The following is a 25,850-nucleotide window of genomic DNA, read 5'->3' as shown; positions in this document are numbered from 1 at the left end:
ACACACATACACAACACACCTAGGCTTAATTTTTAGTTAAAAATAAGTTGCTCAACAGAAAAGGAAACCCTAAACACTTAAATATGCCCTAGAAAAATAGCACCTTCTAATACTTAAAATATAATGCATAAAATGAGAACAAAAGATCCAAGAAAAAAAAATTTCCGAATGATTTTAATGTGATTTGCTGGGCTGGAAAGGCTTTTGGGAGAGTAGGGATTGTAGCAGGGGGCCCTACATGCTCAGAGCCTAGATGAATTTAGTTCACCACTAGAAATTTGGCCATCAAATGCTGCCTAAATATATATATATATATATATATATATAAATAAAACACAAACAGTAATTGAGTAGTTAAAATGTGCTTCAGTAGGGACAACTAGAGGCCTCAGTGGATAGAGAGTCAGGCCTGGATATGGGAGATCCTAGCCTTTTCACTTTTCTGCCTTAAAACCAATAGGCAGCATTGATTCTAAGATAGAAGGTAAAAGGCTTTTTAAATGTGCTCTGCTGGAGCACATTTAGTGATCCAAAACAAAGAAAATAACCATAAATCTATTTAACATATTAAAATATCTTCTTAAAAGGCAGGTTGGAGCAGAGAGGCAAAGCTATCTAGATGTTTCAACTACTCTGAACACAAAAATCCAAAGCAAATAAACCATTTCAATTTTACATAGAGATGCCCACGAGGATATGCAAGTTACAGTACTTCAACAAACAAAATTTATTGAAAAATAGTGCAGTAGTTTGGGTTTTGTAATAATAATGAAGCACAGGTCATAATGGAAATTAAGGGAATTTTGGAAAATATTTTAAAAGATATTTCTTATGTTCTAGGTTATTAAAACTTCCTGAAGTTCTTTTATGGAATTTCATGAATTGGGGAAAATGTCTTAAAGGTAAAAAATTAATACAATTCAGCAAAGAAAAAGGGCAAATAAGTCACAAGCTATCTCTACAAAGGAATCCTGAACATTAATATAAGCCAAACTTGACAGATTTCATCACTGATAAAATATAGACCCTGAAACAAATACATGAATGAAAAGTAACTAAAGCCTATATTGTGTGTTTTTTGACCAGCTCTAAATTCTTCCCTCTGTATAGGGACTTTCTCCAACCTCCTAGATAATAATGTCTTCTTCTCATAGGCAACCTCATTTATGAGTTGTATATGTTTTTCAGGGCCCTATGTCCATAAAGGTTATGTTCAACATATTGCTGTGGAAGGCAGAAATTGTGGACATAAACAAACATCTGTTATAAATGAATCTGTAAACATCTGTAATAAATTAATCAGCAGATTATTGAATAAATGGATAGACTTCACTGGCAGAACTATACTACCAGTGCAACTACTCTTGAACTTTGGAGTGCAAGAGTAGTTGCACTGGTAGTGCAATCACAGGAAAGAAGGACTTTCTGCAACAAAGGCACAGAGATAACACTACAATGAATGGGATCAGTGAAAAACCTAGAAGAGCCCAGGAAAAAAGTGTTGCATGGAAGCATGAGTAAGGCAAAAAAGAGAGAAGGGTCCTAATAGACTGGATGAATTCATCATTTTATAGACTTTATTATGGTTTGAAAATTATGAAATATTTATCTTACTTTCAGGAATTTTCAAATTTTTCCTTTTTTTTTTCATTTCCCATGTTTAACCATGAGTAACTGAATTAGTAGATAATGAATCAGAGGATATGAAAGCAAAACTAAACATGTAGAAGGCAAGCTTTTTGGATATCATTTATCATTTTGTTTTGTATCACCTGAAAACTGAGTCTCAGAGAAAATCTGGTAGAGAGTCAAAGATTCTCAGATTCAGAAAGGACTATCTAGTATGTGAACTTTATAGTATCCTTTACAAGGAATCATTCTACCTCTTATTTGAGGCTCTCCAGTGATGGAGGGCATCCCTACCTCCAGAAAAAACCCATTCCACATTGAGTCACCTCTACCTTGAGGATGCTTTCCCATGGGCTGAGCAAAGGGTGCCCTACCCCCTGAAAATTTAATCAATTGCTTGTTGCACTGACTTCTGCATTCAATTCAATTAAATGAACATGTACAAAGCACCTACTATGTTTCAGTCTCTAATAATAAAAATATGAAAACATTTGCATTCATGAAGTTTTCATTCTTCTATGAGTATTAGAGGAGAAACAAGAAAATAAATGACAACTGCTGAAAAGGACATCACTACGCACTTCAAAAATATCAGTTCATTTAATTTTGTATAAGTGGAAATGTTTCATCCTTTGGACTTCATCTCCCAGAATTCTTGCTCCAAGAATTCATTCTTTTTCGCTTTCTGTTTACCTGTATTCTTTACCTTAGGGTTTTTAAGCTGTGTGTTTTTAAGGGTTTTTTAACCCTTGCTCTCTTTTCCATATTGGAGGCTGGTGAGCTCTGTTTCTCAAGTCTTTAATTTTCCTTTTGTTTCAAGTTAAATATTAATGAATCTTATTAAATATAACACTTGGAGTATTGAATGCAATTTTTTAAAATTTACAATTCTTACTACACCCCTATACAGTATGAATTTATTATTATTATCCCTGTTTTACACTTACTGTGGCAGACAGAGTGATTTGCCCTGGATTACATATTTAGTAAATATCCAGGAAGGCTAGATTTGAACTCGTCTTCTTGACTGTCCAGGTCTACTGTATTCTTTACTTGTCTCTGAAGAACATGAATAATACAGAAACAAAGGGAAAGGGGGAGGGAGGTAATGAGATAAAGGAGTCAACAAAGCAACTACAGTACATGACAGCTAAGTGAGTAGTATATCCTCCCCCCCCCCCCCCCAGCAAGAACTCTCCTCTACAGGGCTATGTACAAAGAGAGGTGCTTATTAAACCTCAGCAGCATTAAAAGAAGCCCTCATGTTTCTTATCCAACATAAAATCCTTCATTGAAACTATTTCCTTTTCAACAAGGACTTCAAATTTTTTGAGTGTGTCTTTGCTTTTGTTTTTGTTTGGGGGGAGGTGTTTGTTTTGGTTTGGTTTTATTGCAGATTATGCCCAGCAAGACATGCCTAGCATCCCGAATCAATAATCATACTGTAAGACAAAGGACTAGATGGGGATTAATTTTTGGACTCACACTTTTAGCTGCTGTGCTTTTCAAGGCCTTCCTAGAGTGAGAAAAGGGGAGGGGGGACTCAACCATGCCTAGATGATGAAGGATTTTGAATGCCATAGAGAGGAAGCTATATTGGATGCAATAGGTGCTAGAAGGCCACAGGGTTTGAAGCAAGAGTAGTAGCATGACAAGATTTGTACTTACAAAACAAAACAAAACAAAAATATTTGGCCAAGTAGATGATGCATTAGAGTAGGGAAAGAATAGCGGCAAAGAGAACAATCGGCAGGCTATTGCAAAAGTTCCAGAGTAAGGACATAAGGGCCTAGACTAGGGGAGAGGGAGGGTATATTTGAGAGGAGTTACACAGCAAAATCAGCAGGCCTTGGTAACAGATTCAATGGGGACAGAGAAAGGAAGTAACCAGACCTAGGTACTGAGCCTGGTGGACTGAGACAATGGTGGTCTCCTCAATAGAAATAGAGGAGTTGAAGAGTGAGAAGTGGAGATAAAAATAAACTTCGTTTTGTACATACTAAGTTTTACATGTCTAAAGAATGTCCAGTAGGAGATGTCTAATAGGAAGTTGAAGTATAAAAGACTGGAAGTCATTAGAGAGATTCTCTCTGGACAAGTAGATTTTGGAATCATCAACATAGCGATACCATGGATTACAGGGATACAATACTCAAGTGAAAGAGTACAGAAATGAGGAGTGAGGCCACACTCCTATCTGTTAGTCATGCTTAGCAGAAAAATCTAGCAAAGAAGACAAAAAAGTAGTGATCAGGGAAATAGGAGGAAAACCATCCCAAAAACCCAAAGGGAAGAGAATATTAATATGAGATTACATGACAGTGCCAAAGGCTGCAGAAGGACCAAAAAGGATGAAGACTGAGAAAAGGACACCAGATTTGGCAGGTAACAGAACACTAATAACTTGGGTATGAGCATGTATGGTCGAATGATGAGGTGAGAGCCAAGTTTGCAGAGAATTAAGAATAGAATGAGAAGCTAAAAAAAGACTTTAGTTACAAAATGTAAGAAAGAGATGAAATGATAGTGGGACTTGTGAGGACCAAGTAAGGTTTTTACTGAAGTCTAGGGAGACATGGGCATATTTGTAGGGAGTGATGAAGCAATCAGGAGACAAGGAAAAATTCAACAAAAGTGAGATGGGGGATGATAGGCATGATGATCTGCTAGAGAAGATGGATGGAATGAAATGATTCATGTCAATAGTGGTATTTGCACTCATAAGAATAAAGATAACTTTATCTGAAATAAGAATGAAAGAGGTGGTAGGGGCAGGAGGCATCTGAGTGATAGGAGATGAGGAGAAGAGGGAAAAGATACTCAAATGGGTTTCTGGCTTTTCTAAATTAAAAAAAGGGAATATATCCCAAATAATGGGAGAGTGGGGTATGAAAAGATATGAACCAGTGGGATAGGTGGGGAAATGAAAGATATATGAATCAGATGGATAGGTGGGATGAATAAGAATGAGGAAATAATAATGATATCAACATTGTGAATCAATGTATGGGGGTAAAGATAATTGGTTCCACTTTCCACAAATTGAGTCTGAAATTTTCACAGTGCATCCAGTTCAAAATGTCCAATTTTGTTGTTGTTCACGTGATTGAAAAAAAGAAAAGTCTTTTCTTATACTTTGTAACCACACTTGGGGTTTTCTTAGCAAGGATACTAGAATGTTTTGTCATTTCCTTTTCCAGTTCAATTTACAAATATGGAAATTGAGGCAAACTGTGTTAAATGGCTTGCCCAAGGTCACACAGGACATATTTGCCCATGAGGCATTATTGAAGCAGTATAGGAACTCAGCAGGAGAGACTATGAATGAATATATAAAACTGGTATCACTCTTTTAAAAAAAAAAGGATAATTGAAACTGTGAGAGTTACAAAGCGAGAGAACAAAGAGAGGAGCCCTCAAAAAACAACCTAAGGGGAATTCTAATGGACATTAATGGGAGAGACATGGATGAAGTCCTAACATGGGAGACTAAGATGTAAGAAGAAAGGTAAGAAGACAAACAAGAAAGAATTGTGTCATGAAAATCCAGAAAATGGAGAATCGATAAGTAGGAGATAACACTCTGAGAGATCAAAAAGCAGGATAGAGGAAAACCCATTACTGGGCAATTAATAGTTAATAAGTATGGAGAAAAGACTTTCAGTTGAATTCAGATGTAGAAAGACAAAATGCAAAAGATTTAGAAAAGAGTGAGGAGAAAGGAAGAGGAAGTACCAAGTATAGATTTTTCAAGGGCTTTTGCTGAGAAAAGGAATTATACAGCATGACATGACAGCAGCAGGTATGATGGAATTTGGTTCAGTTTTTTTTTTTTTAAGGATGAGGAAACATGGGGAAGGAATCAGTTTATGAGGAGTAAATGAAACCTGGAAGGAGAGGTGATAGGTAGGGGCAATCTGTTGATTACAAGTGAAAAGGAGACCATAGGGACATTGAAAAGGGTAGGACCTTTGACAAGTTAAACAGCAGCTGTCTCCCCTGAACCCAGCTTTGAGAGTGGAGGTCTCCACTTTTTCTCACTCTCTCTCTATACTGACAGACTTAACCCTTTATTACATCAGGAAGAAGAAGGGTTCCAAATTTAATAGATAAATTGAAAAAAGGAGATAGTGGTAGATATCAGTGGGAAGTAAGATGACAAGAAGGGAAGGAAAGAAAAAATAAACGTGTTCATGGCAAATGATTAATGTTTTTGTTTTTTGTTTTTTGCAAAGTCAGAAGCAGGGTCCTTAGGGAGAACGGTAAGAAGCTTTAAAAAGTAAAGAATGCGGAAATAGCTGCTGGGGCAAAAGTGATAGGAAATCAATTAGCCAGGAAAAAAAAAAAATTTATTGTGGCCCCAGTCTACAGTTCTGCTGTATTTGAGTGGGGATGTAGGTGGCAGATGGTATGAATAAATCAAAATTGGTTTTGAAAAAGTGAAATCAGTAATAACACAAGCAGAGACTAGATTTGCAGAATAGAATGGGGTATCAAGGTGACCTCAACAAAGAGTCAAGATTGGAAAGGGAAAGAAATGTAGATAATGCATAGAATGGAAGAGGACAATGACTGCACGACATAGTGGATAAACAAGGAAAAATCATAAGGATTGTAAGGCAGAGGGAAAGATGTACTGATAAAGAATTAGAAAAGATAAAAGAATTACATCGGTCATGAATCAGAAAATAAAAAACTTGTAGTGATATCAACAGTATAACTATCCCTGTGTAGAGGTGAGGCAGAATAGAGGAGTATGTTTTGGGAAATAAGAAGACTGAAACAATGGGGTTTAAGATATTTTAAGTCTCCTAATATGAAGTCATGGTTGCAATACAAATCATGGATTCACAGATGAGAACTACTAGGCATTAGGATTGTGCAATGATTATGGACTGTATAAACCTCAAAGGAGAAGAGGTTGCAGAGGAGGAGGAGAAAGAGAAAGAGGAAAAGGAGGAGGAGGAGGAGGAGGAGGAGGAGGAGGAGGAGAGTGTAGAAACTGCAATGAGGAACAAGCAGTACTTGGCATACCCCACTATGGAAAGAGACACTTTTAAGTAGTATAGTAAATATACTGGGACATGTGTATAGAAGGAATCTTGAGGGAACAGGCTATGAAGACAGGGTGTGAAGGACAGTAAATGGTTGTTTCCTTTAACCTCAATTTCATTAGGCTTCATTGCTATGAAGCACAAATTGGAGTGAAAAATACGTTTATATTAGAAAGAATGAGGGAAAATACAATTAAACACTTATACCATATGCACAGAAGAATCACACTGGATGGTTTCCCTCTATTATTTTAGACAGTGGACTTGCCAAAAAGTGGTTTCGACTTTCTATATCCAGACATAAGACATTTTCTATAATTCACCACACAGAAGTCCCTCTGGCATCAGATAATATTTTCCCTTTTCCGCTGTCATATGGAAAATGACCCTTATATTGATCCTGTTATTTCTGTTAACCTAGGAGAAATCATTCACTGCCACATTCTATTTCAACATAATTTTATTAAAGTGACACTTGGGGAGTCAATTGCTGTAATAATGGTTTACATTCACTGATGGGCTTTGGTATCAAAAGGAATAACAGACATGGGGTCCTTCATACTTTATGTGTACAAAATGTTAGAGAGATTTAAATATTTAATTTTTCCATTCTTACACAAGTATATTATGCTCATGTTATGGACTGCATAATTCAACCAATATAATACAATTGATAAATGAAAGGAACACAACATTGGGAAAATGACACACAATTTCCTTCAAATTCAGGTTGAGTTAAAAGAAAAAGTCTTTAATGGAAAAATGGGAAGAGGAAAAAAGATCAATGCCAGGAGATTGCAAATGACATATTTCACAGGACATGGACTATTAGCAGTAATTTTATAAGCCCTAAAATTCAATTCCTTATATAACTTTAGAATTGTTTTATGATTTCAAGAATAAGCTATTTAATCTTTGTAATTAGGAAATGTGGTTAGTTTTGTTAGCTATGTTCCTCTGATCCTTTTCATTTCAGTGTTATGTCCTGCTTTCATATTGCTCACATTCATACTCTCTTGCTAATAAAAACAAAGTAGTACTTTAAAAGTCATATGGTCTTGTGCACTGAACGACATTCCATTCAGTGCTTATTTTTAGCCATAGGGTTTTTTTTTTCCCTACTAAAACATATTGCTGTCACCAAGCTGAATGAGCATTCCTATTCTGATGCATAAAGCCCTATTAATTCTTTCTCTAGTAAGTAGCAGACCACATATCAGTGCATATTACAGTATTCTGAACATTACACTCCAGTGAGTAAGATATAAAGAGAAGAATCAGGCTAATAATATTCTTAATAAGCAAATGTTCATTTTATTGGAAGGTTAAGATTTTTACCCTTATTTTGGAAGGGGGAAATGTTATTATAAATCTTCAAATACAATAATAATTTCTTTAAATATATCAGGTAAGATTTTCCCATGAAAATTTCTAATTCTAATAAATGCAGAAATTTTATAAGTTATATAGAGAAGGTAAAAAACATTTTGAAGGGGTCTACTTTGAATCTTTCTACAATTGTTTCATAAGCTCAGTCATTAGATTATTGGTGGTTTTTTACTTCAGTAACATCCAGTGGCTGTGACAGTCACATAATTTCTGGTTGAAGTCGGGGCATAGGTCATACAATATGAAAGTTAACTAAAGTTACAACGGAGTAATAAAAAGAAAAGGCAATGAAATTTGTAAACTTGGCATCATTTTGGTAGTAAATTTTAAAATTCACAAAGTGATTATGAGGGGAAAACAAAATCACAAGGAAAGAATTAGAAGAACCATTTTGGGAAATTTAACCAAAAAAGTAAAGTAGCTAAGAATTAGATTTAGCTGATAAAGCAAAATCAACTCCCAAATCTTCAGAGCATAAAACATTTTTAACGATCAAAATCATCCACGGCTTTAAAAACACAAAGGCACATGTTAGAACAGACAGCACCCTGTGCTGGGCACACTGCATTCTTTCCAGGTCAAGTAAGTACTTTCTTCCATTTCAAATATAAACATAGTAGGAACTACATGAAAATCACAAAGGTAGTAGGCTAGAATTTCTCAAATTAACTCTTTCCTATGACTTCTATGTTCTTAGTTAAAACTTTGCTTTTTCATTTTTATGGCTTACAAATGATTGATTTTAAAAGAGAGAGACTATTTAAAAGTGAAAATTATGATAATGTTTGTTAAGGGGATGAAATTAATTCTATAGACTAATACCCCCCAAATATGAAGATATGGAAACCTCCTTCTTCTCTCACCACAAGCTGCTGTTTGATAAGACCTACCATATCACAAGGCCAATCTCATCCTCTTAGACAAGATGATAATTCAGTAGAGAAGACCAGCACTTAGAAGGAATGTTTTTTTAACTTAATATAGTTAAAATCTCATAAGCAATCTGCTGACTATAAAATTGTAGACAAATATGCTGCCCTGCTTTGTGAAAAAGAGTTTACTTATTTGAGAATTCCCCACATGCACACATGTATTCCCCTCCATCTATGTCTATCTCAAAAGAAGATGAGGGATAAATATTCTGTGAGATTTCAAATGAAGTCATCTTAGTCATGACATTCTTTAAAACAAGGGTTGAAAAACAAAAGAATACTTTGAAATCTAAAGGGATTTGAACCCTTTGTCTTAAAGATAACATGTTATGGATCAAGTTTTGTTTTTTTTTATTGCATTTTAAATGGTCTGTGCTTGCTTGCTCTTTGTCTGTCTAAATAGCAAGCAAATCAAAGTTCTCCTCTAATGGACTAGTAGAGAACAGTAGATCTTGGATATGGTTAGATTCCAAACTAAGAGGACTAAGCCCAGTAAGTTTTATCTGAATAATGAATGTGAAACCAAGCCTTAGAAATTGGCATTAGTGCCATTTCCTATTATAGCTCTGTTTGTTTATGTTGGATTTCTTATAAATTGGGTGCTATTTCCTTTCCACAAAGTTCCAATGTAAAATAGCCAAGAAGGTGTTTTTTTGGCATCTAGCCCTCCATACCCCCCCACCAAAAAATAAATAACTCCATTGCTTGGATTATGTAAGAAACTACAACCAAAATGTTGAAGTGTCAAATTTCTAATCCTAACCCCACCTCCAAGTCTGAAAATTTGAAAAGCTTCTTTAAACTTAAAACATATAAAAAACACCCTTCTAGTACATATCTGTGCCCCAAAAGAATCATTTATCTCTTCTCTTCACAGCTGAAACTTGCAAACTCTTAAGTAAATTGGTTGAGTTTATTTTGACTTCCTGCCTAGACTCTTCCTTCCAGAAAAAACATTAGAGCAATATTTTCAGTCATTAAGTACTCTTAAATTTAAATGCTTCTATTTAAGCTAAATCTCTCTGTACTTCTTCCTCCCTCTGTCCCCCTCCTATCCCCCACGCCACACAGAAGAGTGAGATTTATCATTTAAATTCTTCTGAGTATAATAAATTTTTAGCATTATGGGGACCCATACAGCCATATAGTTAATGACTTCCACTTTTATTGAAGCAATACTGCATAAAAACTTACCAAAACAGGCTTTGCATATTCAACAAAATGAAACTGCAAGTGCAAAGTTATCTCTGCTCAAAGACCCGTGGGGGGGGACACAAGGGGAGAAGCTGTTGAAAGTTCATGTACCCCTATTGCACATTTGTTATAATTAAACAAGGAGATTATACAAACTGCTGACAAGGATTATCAAAATAGAATGGCGCCACCTGACCCTTCCCATCCCATTAATTAGTAAAGAATTTGAGGTGCCAATTAACAAGAAGCAGCAGAAAAAGATCAGTAAACACAGCTCATACTGAACTTGAGAATCAACTCGTAGTTCAAGCCTCATTACCATCTTGCCTAAAAATGAATCTCCAAATTTCTGTGGTTTGTTTACCATTTTCAAAAGCCATATTCCCATCTAGAAAAACAAGACTTCACTGTATTTACTGCATTACATCATTATATAATAATAAAATCTGCAAATAATGGAAATAAACTAAAATAGTAAATGTATCTCTTGTTATAAACAAATTAGTTTTTAGTGCCTCCATTTTTTTAAGAACAAATTTCACATTCTATCTTAGTATCAATTGCAAGACAGCAACTAAGCAACAAATTTCTAAGAAGAGCAGCAAAGGATAGGTAATTGGAATTAAGTGACTTGCTCAGGGTCACACAGCTAGAATGTCTTAGACCAGATCTGAACCCAAATTCCCCCAAATCGAAAATAGTGCTCTATCCACTGCGTAAGCAAGCTGTCAGAGTGCTTCATTTAAATAAAAGACTCAGACTCTCCCAGGAGCTGGAAGATTTTATTCATAAATTCAGCATCCTGTATGGTTAAACTAGGGTTCAACATAGTAACCACCTTTCTATGTATTTAGTAGCATATCCCATGATGTCTGGGACCAGAGCTTGTGAACAGCGGAGAATAATTTGAAGTGTTGATTTAATTCCCACCAAGTAATTGAGTCATCTATAGCAAATCTGGTAAACAATCATTGTTGCTTTTAAAGAGCTGGCATTGCTACACTTGTACATCAACCTAGAGGACAGAAAGGCATAGAACTCCAGAGAATCAGACTCTCAAAAAACTCAAAGTTAATAGAGGTAAGTGTTTGGGAAATTAACTTAAAAAGTACTTGTTAAGTGCCTCCCTTTTTGCTAGGCACAGTGACAAATGCTGGGGCTACAAATAAAGAAAGGAAGGTGTTCCTGTTTTCAAGGAGCATCAGTCAGGTATGCACTGGTGTCCAAGTGAGAGAGAGGGAGTCAAAGGAAATAGGAGTGAAAGCATAGACCAATCAACAGTCACAGCCTGGCATGGTAGATGGCAAGTTCTGCCAAGCATTTGCAGCCTAAAGAAGTAGAAAACTGGTATTTAAAGCAACATTTGGGGCTGACTAGATATAGCAGATAAAGTGATTTTGAAATCTCACCCATCAGGATGGTTTGGTCCTACCAAGAGTGTAATTCTAAAACTCTAGCTGGTTATGGTCTCTGATCTGGAAAACAGTCTCCTGGGTGGGGAGAAGGAGGAGAAATTGGGGGTGGGCACAGTAGATAATTAGAGGTCAAGAAGCCACTACTGGATAGGCTCTTTTTACCTAATGTACCCCCAAATACAACGCCTCAAAAGCTCTAACCCAAGACCTCTTTTCCCTCTTTACTTTTGAATTTAATAATCCCATCATCCCTCAAGGGTTTAATTATAACCTTTTAAATAAATGATTCTGAGATTCAGTCATTTTTACTTTCTTATATTTCAGCAACCACATCACCAAGTACTGATTTTAATATCTTGGATTCGATATCTCCATGGCATTTAAAATACAACATGCCCAGAACAAAATTCAGTATCTTGCACCTCTGTTTTCCATCTTCCCACACTTTGATGATCTCTATTATTGCTTAGAACACTAGAATCCTCTCAGTCAGGATCTTAGGATTCTTCTCAAATCTTTCCCCATAATACCCTTCATCTGCAATAGGTTGAGAAATCTTGTTTCTATGTTCATAGCATCTCTCATAAAATCCTCCAACTCTCTACTTGGATAGCTAACATACTCTTTCAGATGCTTGATAACTCTCACCTAGGCTATCATTAGTCCCTAAAAGGATTCCTTTACTGCAAACTACACTCCTTAAAATGCCAAACTCCAGTGGCTTTCTATTGCATTCAAGATCATGTCTCCTGTTTGGCATTTAAACTCTCAATGATATGGTTCCTTCCTATATTTCATCCTTATTACACTTTGACTCCCCACCAAGAAATCCAGGGTCTAGCCATAGTAGGCTACACACACACACACACACACACACACACACACACACACACACACACACACACACACACACACACACACACCACTGTATCACCTATGTGTGTGCATATATGCTATCAAAAACTAGGGAATGGCAGCCTCTTAGTTTTACCATCTACATTCAAGTGGAAGCTCTTTCATTTCCTATCCTTGTTCAGTTTCCCCAGCTACTAGTAACTTCCCATTTCAGATTATCTTCCCCATTAGGGTGTTGATTATACTATTAAATTTATGTTAAAAGAGGATAATGAGCAGAAGAAAGGACAAAACACACTAAAATATTTATAGCGGAACCTGTTGTGATAAAAAATAATTCAAAACAAAGTGGATGTCCATCAGCTGGTGAATAGATAAATTGTGAAACATGAATGCAATGTTATCCTGTAAAATAAGATGAACGCAGAAAAGTATGGAAAAATTTACATGGCCTGATTCAGAGTGCAAAAAGCAGAAACAAGAAAAATATATATATATACATACTGAGAAAACTATAAAAGGAAAAACTACAAATATCAAATAATTAGTCATGAATTTTGTGAAATTACATGCAATACTGATCTGATGACTCTAAAGAAAGATGTATCAGCGCATGCTCCCATCTCACTTTGTCAGATGTAAAAAGCCTACAAGTTTTGTAAAATGTATGTTTTCAGACATTTTTCAATGTCTTGATGGATCATGAAGATTTTTTTTCTTTATAAACTTTACTTATTATAAGGGATGGAGGAGAAAGGCATACTAGATAAATTCTAATTATGAAAAAAAGATACTAATAAATTCACTAAAAGTTCACCATTCATCATTACAAAAAGTAGTCTCTTTCACAATTACCTAGATCCACTACTTCTCTGGTCTCAATAAAGACATTACAGAGTATCTGTAAAAAATTTTTTTGATTCATTTTTCAATTAACAAGAATCGATTTTCTATCTCTTCCAGTCCATTAAAAGGAAGCAGAAAACTGTATTTTTTAATAAGTATGCATATTCAAAAAAAATTACCACATTTTTCACAGGCAAAAATCTGTCTCATTTTATATCTTGAATCAATCAAATCTCTGTCAAGATGTGGGTAACATAAATTATCTTTATTTTTATCAATATAAATTTATCTCAATGAATGGTTGGACACTGCCTGATGAGAGAGATTGTAAATTAGTTTTAAGTCTTTCAAAGGTATTTGATTTTACAATAGCTGTTGTTATACAAAGTCTACTTGAATATTTACATTCCTCTTCTCGGATTTTTCTGAAACCATCATAAGTATCATTTTGAATACATTCATTATGTCATAATATGTTCGTTCACTCACTTTAAAAAGGCCTACAGTGAATACATTTAGGCACTCTCCTTTTTTACTTCTTTTATTTCCTAGGGTATATAGAAATAGCAGAGACATTAATAGTTGTTCACAATTTAGTGACTTTTGGAGTGTAACTCAAAAATGCTTTCCAGAATGACCTGAACAATTCACAGCTCTGTCAACAGTGCATGAATACAATTGTTTTTCCATAGGCCTTCCAACATTTGTTATTTTACTGTTTTTTTAAAAAAAAATCTTTTCCAATCTAATGGATGTGAGCTTAAAACCTGGGAACTTACTTTCTTTCCAATGCTCTGTTTATTGGTTATTTGGAACATTTCTTTTTTATCAAATGGCATGAGCATTTTCCCCCCACATTTTTAATACATCTAGGCTCACATTCTTCCAACATTTTTCATTAGCTCCCTTGAGATTCTTAAAATTTTGTTCATCCAGCTGAATATGATTATTATTTCTTTAGTTCTAAAAGTAATTCTTTAGTAGTTTGATTCATATTATGAGAATACTTGTATTAATTTAATTTTTCTCATATTAGTTATGCCCAAACAAAGCAAGTAATATTTGTCCAATTACTTTCTTTTGTCTTTATTTCCATTAAGATTATTTTGTAGTTTTAATTATGTAGTTCTAGAGTCTCTGTGTCTTGGTAGGTAGACAATGAAATATTTCATATATTCTGGGATAATGTTAAATAAAAGTCACTTTTGTTCTATCTACATTCTACAACATTGCTGACATTGCTATTTCAATTAACTTTTAGTTGGTTCTCTAAGACTTTGCATGTAAACCATTATTTCTTCTGTAAAATATTACTACCATTTCCTCTTTGCCTGTTAACCTGAGTATTTTTAATTTTTGCAAATATTTTTCCATTTAACTAAATTTGTCAGTAATATTGTAATACGTTTTAGGTAGGATAGTTTCTAATAATTTTTATCACTTCTGAATTCTTTTTTCCCTTTTTCAAAATAAATGATTTTATTTCTTCTTTTAACAAAAGCAAATTACTTAAGTATTTAGATTTTTTATTTTAAAGCTCCAATTTTATATAATTCAGTGTTCTTTTGATTTAATTTTTGATCATTTTTTTTTCATAATGTCTATGTCAGTGATCAGTTGATAGTTTCAACTTTGTTGGGTTTCCAGTTTTTTGGGCTTTTTTTAGTCACAAGTCAAATTGGTGGATCTATTTTTCTCTCTTTTTTTTTTAAACCCTTACCTTCCGTCTTGGAGTCAATACTGTGTATTGGCTCCAAGGCAGAAGAGTGGTAAGGGTAGGCAATGGGGGTCAAGTGACTTGCCCAGGGTCACACAGCTAGGAAGTGGCTGAGGCCGGATTTGAACCTAGGACCTCCCGTCTCTAGGCCTGGTTCTCAATCCACTGAGCTACCCAGCTGCCCCCTATATATTTTCTCTTTTAATGAAAATGTTTTTAGAGATGTAATCTTTCCCCTGAGGACTGTGATAGAGACATGCAGAGAGAGAGGTTTTGCAGAACAAGCCAAGATACATGAACCAAGACTGGGGAACTGTCGGCAAAATCAAGAAGGTTCCAAATGGAATGTTCCCAGGAGAGGCAGTTGAAGCTGGCTGAAGGACCCTTGGGGGGCTGAATTGGCTTTGGGCTCCAACCAAAGAAGGAACTGATTCTGTCTCTCTCTGGGAGTTGAAACTGTCTGTCTCTCTCTGGAATTTGACTGACCAAGAGTTGGAGGAAAGCCAGGCTGAAGGAGAAATTTTCTTGGTGGCTGGCTGAAGTAGAGAAGCCCTGAACTGATATTGTTAGCTTCTGTCCCAGGCTGAAGGACCCTTGAGGGGGAGCTTCTGAAATTAAGCTGAGAGACCATGGTGGCTTTGTGAAGAAAGAAGATATTAAACAGTTGTCCTCCATCCATCTCTTTGACTGTCCCTCTGTCACAGTTGTTACTGGACTGATTTCCCAAACCCTCAAATTCTGATTATAGATTAGGGAAACCCTCATCCCCCTTTCCTCAGTTTCCCATCCTGTTGTTTCCCAATAAACCCCTTACCTGAGAAAGAAAACAAGAGTATCTTCATAGCCCACGCAGGGGGAGGGAGGAAGCCAAAGGCTTCAAGAAGTGGGTGGTTAAGAGAGGAAGTGAAAGAGAAAGAGGGTAGGAAATAGATTGATCCATTAGCCTTCAAATAGGGATCAATAGGCAAGACCCCAAAGCATTCCCTTGCAGCCGCATCCCTCTATCTGTGGCAGCATCTCTCTAGGAGTATCTCTCATCTATCTCCATTATAAATAAGCAACATCAGATTCCCCTCTAATAGCATCTCTCTCTATCTCTCTATCTCTCTAGTACCTCTACCACCATTGTAACTAAGCAGCCCTCAGGTGTGTCCCCATACCAGCAGCAGCTATCTAACCTACATCAGTTACCATAACCAGCAATAGTTTCACACAGATTATCTATTCTATTTCAGGACTCTTTTGATTGCATCTCATAAAATTTTAAATTTTTTCTCATTTTTCATTCTCATGAATGAAATTTGTTTCATTGATTGATATTCAGGCATATACATTCTTTAGGATTAAGTTACTCTGTCTCCAAATAGCTTTTATTCTTTCTTCAATGACACTTCATTAAATGTAATTGAAATTCATTTTGTTTCCAGTCATGACTAAATAGTTTTCCTTCATTTCTTCATGAAGATATGTTTTAATACTCTAGGATATAATCTTTTTTAAAACCAATCAAAAGCTGAGAAATAAATATACTCAAATTTTATTCTCATTCAAAAATCTCTAGTTCAATTATATCTATTTTTCAAAAATTATTTCATCAGAAGTATACTCTCCACTTTGTTCTCTTCATTTGTCACCAGGATGAACTATGTGGGAATTTCTCTGACTTCTCTACCATAGCAAAGGAAGTTCATTATTGCAAAAACCTCATCATCTTTTAAAGTGCTATCAACGGGTACTATAACTTATCACTAACCTAGCCTCTCTGATTGGAGAATGGAACCCTGAACTTCAAAATATCCTTTTAGGCAAGAAACTCAATTGAGGTATCTTTTTTCATACCTTAGAGGAACTACTTTAGGACTTCCCTGACTTCTCTACCATGACTTTCCCTCAGGAACCTTACCATTCCCATAGCTTTTTTGCTTCTATGAGGCTATGAGATGAGATGAGGCAAAAAGACTACAGATGAAAGCCAACAAGATTCAAAATATCATGAGGATCAAATAAAGAGATATATAAAACTCAAAATCCTAATCATGTTTTTTTCTGTATACAGCTTTCTGATTTATAGACTTTTTTCACAGTTACTATTTCATTGGCTTCTATGAATATGGTTCCCACTAGAGAAGGTAGCTCAAATAGTGCTTTTGTTATCAATTATCACAACTGAAATGGCACAGAGCTTCTCCAGGAATTGATTCATCTAAGGAACTGAGTAAAGAGAGTGACAGAATGACTGACACCCATATCTCCAACCAGTCTCTGTGGTAGAGGAAGGATCCAGAGACTTGATTTAACAGAGAGTGAAAGAACTGCAATGGTTTCCATTCACAGTGGGGGATAGAGGAAAGGGTTTGGAATCCTGAAGAAGAGGAGATTCAAGGAAGGAAACAGTGGGGTGTCTAGGTCTTGAGAAGGCAAAGGAGAAGGTCTGGTTGGAGACCAGTTCCTGAGCACTGAACTTGATACCTATTTGAACCCAATCATCTTCCCCTCAAAGATCCCCAAAGAGAGGTGGCAAGAACTTGGAAGAAGCAATTTTCAATATCTATCACACCCCTGTGACACCCTGGGTCTAGACATTGCTCAGCCGTGATAAGACCAGGGTTCTCCCAAACTGAATCACTGGGAGGCCAGGCTGTGAAGCCCAAATCTCTCAAATTGGAGGGAAGGAAAAGAAATTGTTAGGCAGGGACCTCCTTTCATGTCTTTCCTCTAGAACCCCAAAATGCTATAGCCAGTTTTCCTGTTTAACCCTGACCCACTTAATTATTAGAATAAAGACTATTATCTACCATCCAGACTCCAGTGTGAGTGAAGAACAGTAGCTCAGCTGAAATGAGAAAAACTGATTTCTCTCTCTTCCAAGAGGGATGAAGAATATTTCAAATTACAGTTATTAGAAGAAAGGGAAAGGGCAGGTTTAGTGAGGAGATATTTCTGATTGAAGGAACAAACCCATCTACCCCTCCTTCTACCTCCTGGACAAAAAACATCTACTCCTCATATCCCTGGCCCTTAACTGGGCCATCTTAACTTAACTATCTCTCTTTAATACCATTCAATCAATCCCTCCATTACATATCTCCCATCTCTGCCTGCCTCTTCCATAAGTGACCAAATCTAATCAGAACTGTTCTCTGGTACTCAGGCCAATTTTGGATAAGAAAAGACACAGAAGGGGATACAAAAACTTGAAAGAAATGAAAATGTCATTTAAAAAAATCATGGCAAACTTTGGTAAAAGTATGTAACAATAATCCATTTTTCAGGATTAATCCGACTCTACCTTCCACTACAAAATCTTGGGTAGTTCATAATTTCTCTGGATCTCATGTCCTCACCTAAAAAATGTGGTTCTAGGTTTCTTTTTCTTTTCCTTTTTTATTTTTTAGAAAATTTTATTTAGTCAATTTAGAACATTATTCCTTGGTTACAAGAATCACATTCTTTCCCTCCCTCCCCTTCCCCTTTCCCTTACCCCACCCCTTCCTGTATCTGACCCACAATTCCACTGGGTTTTACATGTGTCCTTGATCAGAACCTATTTCCATATTGCTGATGTTTGCACTAGGATGATGAATTAGAATCTAGGTTTCTTAAGAAATAATACAAGACTATTTTCTCTCCAACCTCAATGAAGGGTCCCACTGAACTACCTAAGTGTTGGAATGAGTGAGAAACTCCGGCTTATGATGTTTTCCCTCTACCTCCAATAATATTCAGAATATTTTACTGTCTACACAAATGTGAAGGAAATACACCTCCTCCAAATTTCATCACTATCTGTGTATACTTTCAGTCCTAAAGAAATAGTAAAGCATGCCCTCCTAATCAAGAAGTATCAAAATTAAGTCAGTCATTTACTAGTCACCTCTCATTTTCTGGAATAAAAAGAAATAAAAAGATAGAAATAAAGCAGTCCTTAACCTTAAGATGGTTACATTCTATTGGTGAAAACACACCTATTTCCCAAAGTCCACCTGAAATTTAAAAAGCAACTTAAGATGGTGGAGAGGGAGTTGACTTAAGAGTAAGAAGAAAGACCTAAGTTCAAGTTCACCCTTCATACACACTTCTATGATCTTGGGAAATACTAACAACCTACTAGGCAACTTACTAAATATCAGAGAGGTTGTTGATCTTGATTAGAGGAATGGGATAGCCTTTACAATGACACAGAGAATCTTTCATATCGGAGTAGCAGCTAAAAGAAGAGTTTGTCAAAACTTGAAAGTATATGAAAAAAAAATAAATTATAACAATGCTAGAAATGATAGTAGGAGGCAAGTTGTAAAGATTTTCAAATTTCAGAGAAATCTGTATTTGAAGCTCAAGATAATAGGGAACTACTAGAGTTTTACTGGGAAACAATGTTACACTGATAGACCAATGTCTACCATAATCACTTTGATAGTTTTGTGGAGGTAAAGTTGCAGAGGAGAGATACAAGGACAACAATTAAGAAACTATTGCAAAGGAGATGGTATGGACTTGAACAAGAGTGTTGGCCACATGCATTGAGAAATAGGAACAGATGTTATTCAGGGAAAAAAATCAAAAGACAAAAAATAGCAAGTGATAGGATATGTGCTGTGAGATAGACTGAGGAGATTACTCTGAGGGCTTGAAATGGAGTGTATCATAAACCAGCACCATGATAGATTAAGTAGAAAGAACAAAATAAACAAAAAAGATGTACAAGGAATTAACTACTGAGAAGGAATGATAAATCATATATGAGTAAAACAACTCAAAACATAAATAAAATGTCCAATCTACTCAGGAAAAGACAATAAGTTGAAACTGACAACACATAGTACCAGTTTATGTTCCAAAGTCATCATTCCTCAGCTCTCATGAATCCTTAACTTATACTGACAATTTCAAAGCACTGTTTATTGTATGTTCTTTGTATGCTTTAATTAGCAAAGGAGTTTACAGGAAATGATGATTTGTTTGTTTGATTGTTTTTTACCCAACCTCACTAGCCTAAATAAAGTGGAAACGGAAAGATAATGGAGATGGAGATTCAACTCAGCAAAAAACCCTGGCTCTCTACAGAAAAGAGAGATGCCAAGATGGAAGGGCAGCAATACTGAGTGGATGCTCCTCCAAACCACAAGAATTATGAATAGATTGGTCCTTTTCTGGCTCACTTCTCCCATTAAGAAGTGATCTACTTGCACAAAATTTTCTGTTTGTTTGAAAATATCTATCTGTCACAGTGTGGCAAATGATGCCACTCATCTGCCTGGTAAACTGGCCATGACCATACCGCACAGTTGCCTTCTCTGTTTAAATCTTATTTCTTTGGAATGCTGCTGTGCCATTAGAAGTGAGGAGCAGAATAATTTTTTGAAACTTGGAAAGAACATCTTGAGAATAATGAGTGAAACGAGCAGAATCAACAGATTATCTACAGCTACAAATGTAATATTTGAAGAATAACTTTTGAGTGCTCACCTGCACAGAATGAACTGAGAAGAGGAAACAGGAAATATATTTTATATGTATATAAAACGTATTATATATCTTTGCCAGATGATGCGTTCTGTTGTGTGGGGAGGGGAGGGAGGAGTTTAATTTTTAAAAAAATCAAATCAAATCTTATCTATTTGTTGTCTATACTTTCATAAGAGACTTTCTCTCTACATAAAGAAAAGGTAACTTCTATTGCATATTTAGAAAAAAAATTTTATAAAGGAATGAACATCTGAAGGAAGGAAAGATCAAGAAAAAAATAAAGACTTGCTTTAGATGATACAAACCTATATTAATCAAGCAAAAGATGTGTATTAAGCACTATGTTCTGGGCACTGTGCTAAGTAGAGCTGTACATACAAAAAAAGGTTACTTCTCTAATGGCATACAGAGGGGGTTTTATCTAGAATTAGTGTTGATATGAAAAGCATAAAAAGTGTTTATAGTTATAAACTATATATAAATATAGACATATAAAATAATGAATACTACTATTCCAGAAGAAGTCAGTTCTAGTACAGAGCTTCTTATGTAGTTTATTAATTTTTAAAACAAGTGTAATTTTTCTGGAAGAGATCTCTCAAGAGGTAGAATGTCAGAAAAGTAAAATACATTCATTACTCCAGTTCTCATCTAGATGCCAAGACATGGGCATGGGGACAGAATTATTACAAAACTATCAGGCACAAGTAAATTTTAACCAGATAATAGGAATAAGGAAGATAGCATGACATAGTGGAAAAAGAACCAGTAAGACTGAGTTTCAGAACCCAACTGAAACATAAAAATGGGAAGTAGATTCTGCCATTCATAACCTTTGACTCACATTTTAAAGTAAACCCCCCCCCCAAAAAAAAAACCAGGATAGAACTAAAATCCTATCACGATAGCTAATGATGGTTTCAAGGATAATGGGATTTGGAAGATTGGGCTAGCAAAGGACTATATTAACTGTTGCCCAGTAAACAGTCTAACAAGATTCAAAAAAAACCATCACTTTAAGGTGGGACCTCAACATAAGTGAAGATTATACTGGGCCACACTAATTTATAAAGGCCATCTGTATCAGGTGTTCTTAACTTGGATCTGGAGACTTTTTAAAAAGATACATATAAGATTATATTGTTTAATTAATTTCCCATTTTATCTTCTGCATTTAATTTTATGTGCCTAAAAATGTTGTTCTGAAAAGAGATTCATAGAATTCATGATAATATCAAAGTGGGTCAGGATGCAAAAAGGTAGAAACACTGATTTTTATAAAAGAGTTGAGAGGATTATGAGTTGTATAATTAAAGGGAGCACTCATACCTACCAAATTGGCATATTTAAAAAAATATAAGGACCTAAGAGTTAAAGAAATGGGTATGAAATAACAGAATGTTGCTCTTTTCATATGATCAAGTCTGTAAAACAACTCCCTTTTGAGGATATTTACTCTGAAAATAAATTCTAAAATTGTGCTTTAACTTCCAAATTAGTTTCCTTCATCAGAATTAACCAATGACATCACATATTTGTTCCCTGGAACCTGTGACTTCCTGAAGTTAAGATTTGCAGACAACAAATGTTTAGAGAACGAAGGTGTTCAAGTCACTTTGAGAGGAGCTCAGAGAGTGAGTCAGAAAAGAAAATGAGAGCAAAACACAGAAGACCTAACTTTCTATTTGTTCTTTTTTTTCCCCCAAGATGATTATAAAATATATTCCCTTAAGGAATGCTTTAAAAATATTTTCTTGTCATAACCATGGATTCCACTGGTCATTTCTGTAAGATGACAGCTTACTTTTTATGGGAGATACTGGAATACCAACCCAACTCTATGAATTATTAAGGAATAATTTTTCTCCGAGAAATTTTGTTCCTTCCAAACCACCTATAGAAAATCAGCTTTGTGTAAATCCTTATAATTTTGCCTATACTGTTTTTTAAAACTCTTACTTATAATATGCTAAATGAAGGACAGATGTTTTAAATGTTGGGTCCATAATGAAGCATAAAATGCTGCTGGCACCAGGAACCCTGTGATACAGTTTAGTCTGTTTTTGTAATAGGCATGTTTTTACAGCTGCAAAAGCACTAAAAATGACTGTCTCTGCTCCAATATTAATACAAAATCAATGAAAATAACTTGACAGTTTGCTGAAGACACTGAACTATTATTCATATCAAAATTATAACATTGGCACATTCTTACCAATGTACTTAAAGGGTTAAATGCTTAAACAATTAAGTCAAAAATCAATTCAAGGCTCTCAAAAAATTCTTTTAGAATAATAACCATGTATCTTATTGAAATGGAATCCATTTCTCTTTATTGGCCACAGATCATTTTTAGCTCTGTATACAGATTTATTCACCCCCTTGAATACCTTAGGTTAGAAAGGTCCTCCAGATTAGAAAAGTCAGCAGACCTACGAAGTCAATGTCATCAATGACCCATTACTCTTCAACTTCCTTGATCATCCCACCACCAAGGATTCCTCTTCCTGTCATTGGGAGTTTCCTTACCTCTGAGGCCTCCAATTTGAGGACTGGCATACAATGAGTGTTTATTCATTCTTCTTACACACCTCCTGCTTTTTCTACTTCATTCACCAAAACAAACTCATTTTCCTAAAGCCTATGTCTAACTCTGTCACTATCTGATCAAATAAATTTAGTGGGTCCCTGTAAAAGTTGTCTCAATCTCTCATGTTCAATATTTAAATCTCTTTATAATCTGTCTCCCACTTATATTTGTCCATAGTGATCAAATAATAGTTTTTGTCATATAGCATATTTCCCTACAATGCAGAATTATTTCCTATTCCCTATATATAATATTCACTTTTTATTCACTAATTATTTCCTATTCCCTATATATAATATTCACTTTTTATTCACTAATTATTTACTATTCACTATATATAATATTCACTATGACATATGAAATTTTAAATTTTCTTTGTAAGCCTGCTCAGAAGAATGTAAACTCCTTGAGAGCCAGTACTATTATGGTTTACTGTTGGTATGTCTTTTGCTCATAGTATTTCATAAAAACATGTTTAAATTAAATTGATTTTCCCAAATGGGCCAAGCAAAAAGTGAACAATAAGAAGAATATCTAATTATAACACATTTTGAAGATTATCAGCCAAGACAGTTATACAGGAAAAAATCCTACAAAGAAAATCAAAGATCATAAGGCTTATCTAAATTAAAGTTCCATTTTATTTTCTTATTTACAAAGACAAAACTTTAAATATCTCAACATATTAAACTAATCTCTGGGTTCATATGGAAAGTCAGGGAATATTTTGAATATGGAGTCTGAAAAAATTGTTATTTTGTATGATTGAATGTCAAAATACAACAATATCACTGTAAAACTATTTTGTTCTGTAGCAATATTTGGTTTAAAACTGGATTCAAGTTGGATCAAACTTGGATACAATATCCAAGGACATCAATTTTATTAGAAATAATAAGGTTCCAAGATAATTTTGAAATGATATTGTTTACCTGTTGTATTAATCCAAATAATAAAATTTACAATCTAATTACATATTTTTGAAGACAGATAATATCTGGGGGGACCTAGTCCATATGTCACGTGTGAATTCTTGGACAGTTTGACCAATATTAACTACAAGTTGAATGAATAGTACATGACATAATAATTTTATGCATCCCTTTTTACTCTATTTTTGAAAGAAATTAAGACTATGTTATAATAAAAAACCATGAAAATTATAAATATAGAATATGAAATATATGTAAGGAAATTATATAAAATAATATATGTTATATATAGATATACATATACATATACATATACATATACATATACATATATCTATATATAATTTTTTTTAAGCTTTGGACATATCCAAAGGTTCAGGGGGGGAAAGTGAGTGAAATGTTCTCACCAGCTTGACACTGAATGTGTAAAATATTGACACCTCTCTTTGGCAAATATGCAGTGCAAATCAGTAAAAACTCTGGAAGGCAGGCAGGATATATCATGATATCATTAGAACAAACAATAATAAAATTAATATATGAGATAATCAGTGTATTTGCTCCCTCAGTGAAAACTGTTTTGCTAAACATCTTGTCCTCACAAAATATTTCTCTGGGCCCTATTCCTATTCTGACTAATCTATTTCTTCCTGGAGAATGAGCTGGGGATACTTTTTCTATATTGGTATATAGATAGATACTTGGAAAGGAATCAGGAAGGAGATAGCAGGTATGTAAACCAGTATTCTCATTTTAGATTGCTCTCCTTTTCCATGGTTCCACAGAAATCAGTTTTAAAGGTAATGAACTTCCATTATGTTATTATTGATACTGAACAAACTATGACTTCCTGAAGCCTTTGTGAGATAGCTATGATGAAATAAATATTAGAGGTAATTGTACTTTGAGGCGTCAATTAAAATCTCTTGCCTTACTTCCAGAACCTCCCCCCACTCCCCAAAGAGAACTACTCCAGACACTCATCTTTACTGTGGCCTTTCTAGGTGTCCAGGTCCTATGATGAAGATTCCAAAGCCTAACAGGCAATCCAGAACATTAGAATCAGAAGTCTAAGCCAAGACTATTTCAAGAAACCCCAAATCAGAGAGTCTTTGGAGAAGTTCTCATTATAATATCAGTAATTGACAATTTAGAGTGCTTCAAAATTTTTTACATATGCAGCACCCCCATAGGGCTTACCTCCCAATTCTCACACACACTGATGAAATAAGAAGCCAGAGAGCAACTGGCTATACCTTTCAGGGTTCTGGTTTAAACCTGAAAGGTTGAATTTAAATACTGCTGTTCACAAGCCTCTACCATTGTACTTCTCATTAGCAATCAGTCAGCAAAAGTATTCATTAAGATGGCATAGCAAAAAGAGTGGTTACACAAAGAATCTGGGGCACATACTCAGATGAATACACACAGGACTCATGGGGACAGTGGGCACAAAAATTTTAAAAATAATGAAGAACATGTTTAGCAAACACACAGAATAAGTTTTAGAATGCCTTTTCTCTTTGTAGAATAACCAAGAAATTCTCATTAGGGAACTTGGCTCTCTGAAGGGTTCTAAAGGTCACTGCTTTTGAATAGTTGATGGTCAACACTATCATGAGGGGAGTCATATTGACTGAAGCTATCTCTCTTCAGCCAGTAATTCTGGCTAAATATATATTTTCCCCAATGGATAGCCTCTAATCTCAGATATATTGCTATGAAAGTAGTGGAGGAGAGGAAAGAGAGGGTGTGTGTGTGTGTGTGTGTGTGTGTGTCTGTGTCTGTGTCTGTGTGTCTGTGTGTGTGTGTGTGTGTCTGTGTCTGTGTG

General features: G+C 35.1%; 1 protein-coding gene across 11 annotated transcripts in view; it reads right to left on the bottom strand.

The window, feature by feature from the left end:
* BMPR1B (bone morphogenetic protein receptor type 1B) overlaps nt 1-25,850 on the bottom strand; it is a 519,978-nt gene that overhangs the window by 176,199 nt on the left and 317,929 nt on the right. For 2 of the 11 annotated variants that reach the window (XM_056803303.1, XM_056803308.1), the window contains exon 1: nt 10,199-18,476. The exons of the other annotated variants lie outside the window; for them this stretch is intronic. The gene's annotated coding sequence lies outside the window, so the exon portion shown is untranslated. Of the gene's footprint in view, nt 1-10,198; nt 18,477-25,850 lie in introns of those variants that run through there. 11 annotated transcript variants of the gene reach the window in all.

The sequence above is a fragment of the Monodelphis domestica genome, chromosome 6 (assembly GCF_027887165.1).
Source record: "Monodelphis domestica isolate mMonDom1 chromosome 6, mMonDom1.pri, whole genome shotgun sequence".
Lineage (NCBI taxonomy): Eukaryota > Metazoa > Chordata > Mammalia > Didelphimorphia > Didelphidae > Monodelphis > Monodelphis domestica.
The sequence above is the reverse complement of the archived record's forward strand: the minus strand, read 5'-3'. Positions and strand labels throughout refer to the sequence as shown.